Genomic DNA, 3700 nt, shown 5'->3' with positions numbered 1-3700 from the left:
TCTGTGTAGCAAGGGAAATAGAGGAAAGCTGAAATAATTTAAGAATAGAAATGATTGGAGAGGATTCATGTTCTGAAAAACATGACAGTAATGTTGGCTTTATCTACACAAATTTATGGGATTTAGGGAATTCAAGTTCATAATGGGAAAAGAAAAAACTCAAAAGCTAGCACTACTGAGGTTCAAAGTCACCCCAGAATGGGTGTCCCTAAGTCCAGCAGCCAGCACTTAAAGTACAGCACAGATTACAGTAGCCTAATGTATATTGGCTCTGGCTTAAGGTGGCATCTGGCAAGGAGCTCCTGACTCACCCTTTCCCAACTGCCCCTAAAAGTGCCCATGAACAGTCTCACACACACACACACACACACACACACACACACACACACACACACACATACACACACACACAACAAAAACAAAAACAAACAAACAAACAAAAACATGAAACACACACACACACACACAAATGAAAATGCAGATCCAAGCCACAGAGAATAAGCTTTTCAGCTACACAAGAAGCTATGCCAGAAGAGAATAGCAAACACAGAGCTGAAGAGGCTGGACTCAAAAGTTTACCTGCTCTGTTTGGTGACAGGTACAATGGCATCTCTCACACACCACAGGCTTTCCCCAGACCTTGGAAAGCAAGGCTGCTGTAACTAGAAAGTTGAGAAGCTTTCTGACTGTGAGATATCTACCTTTTGAAGCAGCCTGAACAATGTCTCGTCTCTTCATATCCACCACTCATCAAGATTAAAAGAAACAAACGTGTAAGCATTCAGTTCACCTTTCCAAAGTTCCGACTGTATGTACTCCAGTACTCCAATTCTTCTCACATTTCCTTCCTCTCCGTTTTATTTTGCCTTTAGTCTAGCTCCTACCATACTCTCCCATATTAGTTGCTTGGTTTTCTTTCTTCCCTTTTTTATTTTCAGTTAACACATAATTATACCTATTCATAAGGAAGTTTGATATTTTAATACATGCTTACCATGTGGAATGATCCAATCAGTGCAATTAGCACATCCACCACCTCAAACACTCATCTTATCTTTGTGGGGAAAACATTCAAAATTCTCTCTTCTAGCTATTTTGACACATATAGTAAATTATAGTCGACTACAGTCACTCCTGTGCTACAGAACACTAGAACTTAATATTCCTTTCTAATTGTAATTTTGTATGAACCTCCTTCCACCCTCCCTAATGAGACAGTGAGCAAGAATCAAGGCCACATGATACTGAGCTTGGAAAGGCATCACTAAAAAGATTAGGCAATGAGTTGATTGGTGTTTAGGAAACAGCCTCTAGGTTCTAGGAATCGGAGCATGTCTTCGACTAAGGCAGATTACAGTAAGAGATGCACAGCTAGGAATCACCCTGATTGCAGCCATAAGACACCTGGTCAAATATAAGTAATTGCAAGGCTGGACTGAGCATCTCCTGATTTGATTTGATTTGATTTAGTGATATCTGCTCCATGTCAGAGCCTACGACTAAGGAATATATGTAAGAATGTAGGAGGACAAGGAGGTTGGGCCAAGCCAGAACTTCAGTGGTTCCCTAATGCTAAATGATAACTTACACACTCCCTAGTCTGTCTCTGAGAGCCCTGGGAGATCTGGTTCTGCCCTGTCATCCCTAAGGACTCCTATGGACACATGATTCATTACATTGAAACAGATTCATCCCCAACGAACTTCTGCCCAAAGCACTCAATCATTCTTTCTCCTCACTGAGAATGAAGATGAGCTGCATATCTCCTGCTCTATTTCATTCTTGCTACTTAGCACCTACCATCTTCTGCATACTCAGTGCCTTTTACATAGCCAACTCACGGAAGATAAATATTTGGACGGATGGATACAGGGAACTGTGTGTGAACTCTTCTAAGCTATTGAAAATCATCAGCATGACTAGTAAGTGGGGCTAGGGAATTTACTGATATGAATAATTAAAGGGGCCTTGAGGAGTGGGACTAGAACTTTGATTGTTTCTCTCATTTCAGCCTATAAATCTATATGCCTTTCTTAGAAATTTCCATCTTCTCTATCTTAAAGGTAGGAAGATGACAGGTGCCACAGGCTGTCACTGAGGAATGTTTATGAAAAGAACACAGGGCTTGAAGTGTGTGACACTTGGGTGTCATTTTTTAACTCCAAGAGACAGCACCTATGAAAAATATTTTCTGATTTTATTGCCTCTGTGTATAAATAAATATATATGAGGCAATTTGATTTATTGGGGGAACCATAAGCTTGGATTAACTGACTTGGTTTCAAATTCTAGCTCTACTATTTAGTGAGGAAGTGGGGTAAAAGGCTATAAAATTGAGATCTTGTACTGTAGCCCTCAGAGTTATAAAAATCATTGACAAATCAATGAACCATATCTCATTCTCATCTGAGCTGATACCATGTATTAAATGAGTATATATCCCTTCTTCCTGCATCAGGAATCGCCCCTTACTTTCCTATGGCATGTTTTTATCTAAAGCCTCAAGATAACTTTTTATTTTTTTCAAAATTTATTATTTTATTTTATGTGTATGGGTCTTTTGCTTATATGGATATTTGGGTACCATGCATATGTCTGGTACCCAGGAGGTCAGAGTTTATTGGATCCCTAGAACTGCAGCTACATACGGATGGAAGCTAACTTGTTGGTTGGGAATTGAACTCTGCCATCTAGAAAACCAGTGCTTTTAACCACTGTGCCATCTTTCCAGTCCTGTATCATTGTTTAACATGAAAATAAGTTCATAGGATGCTACAAACTTCCATAAGAAAGTTGCTTTTGTTTACTTACTATTGAACCAAGAAGGTGACTGCTAACATCCATCCACTGACTACAGCCAAGAATGTTAATTTTTATTCCAGATCCAAAGATGATGTGAAATGCTTTGGAGAGCATGGATACCTAAAGCCTTTGTGTCTTTTGTAGGTTGTATGCAACTTCTAAAGTGAATATGTTAGTGAAAGATGGGGTATATAGGAGCTGATAAAGTCACAGAGACTCTTCCTCCTGAATAATCAGAAGGCTGGGTTGATTGCCCAGAGTGACTTTGTAATGCAAAGAAATGTTATCTCTCTAAGCACTCTTGATAATTTTCTGTGTTAAAATGAATAAGACATCTATCCCTAGAAGCATTGCAGATGTGGCTGCTGTGTCACAAGTGCATCAATAGGTGATAGAGAGGACAGAGGCTATGTCTATGCTCGTTGTTCTGACTATGAATATCTGAGTAATAAGTAGCTTAGCATTCCCTGAAGAAGAAAAAAATGATCCTGAGATGACCACCACTCAGGCACCATGCAGTCCCAAGGGGGCAGGGAGGGAAAGACCATGCTAGAAATGACCCCTCCCTGTCCTTGTGCCATAATGCATGATTGGGTATAGCAGTCCTGAGACCATGTCTAAGACAACCCCTGACTCTGAGAGACCCTGAACACCACTGAGAGGAACAAGTAAGTGGTGGAGAAATAGAACAGAAGAAGAGACAAAAGAATGTGGCCACAATGAAGGGAGGCGGAACTGGAGACTGGAAGGTAGTGAGGAACAGCCCAATGTGAGCAGCAGGTGATGCCACCTGGGACCATGGTGGGGTCCAGTCCTGTGCTACCACCAGGGGCCACATCTTGGTCCATGGCCTTGCAGTAGCAGAGGTCTATTGCCACAAAAGGCCAGGAAGATGTCT

General features: G+C 40.9%; 1 non-coding gene across 1 annotated transcript; it reads left to right on the top strand.

Annotated features, from left to right (window-relative positions):
- Positions 1–3136: 3136 nt before the first annotated feature.
- Gm23909 lies at positions 3137–3267 on the top strand. The gene has a single exon (XR_003951284.1). It is a non-coding gene; the product is annotated as a small nucleolar RNA SNORA17 (small nucleolar RNA).
- The last annotated feature ends 433 nt before the right edge of the window (positions 3268–3700 follow it).

The sequence above is a fragment of the Mus musculus genome, chromosome 14 (assembly GCF_000001635.26).
Source record: "Mus musculus strain C57BL/6J chromosome 14, GRCm38.p6 C57BL/6J".
Taxonomy (NCBI): Eukaryota; Metazoa; Chordata; class Mammalia; order Rodentia; family Muridae; genus Mus; species Mus musculus.
This window is presented reverse-complemented; position numbering and strand designations above follow the sequence as displayed.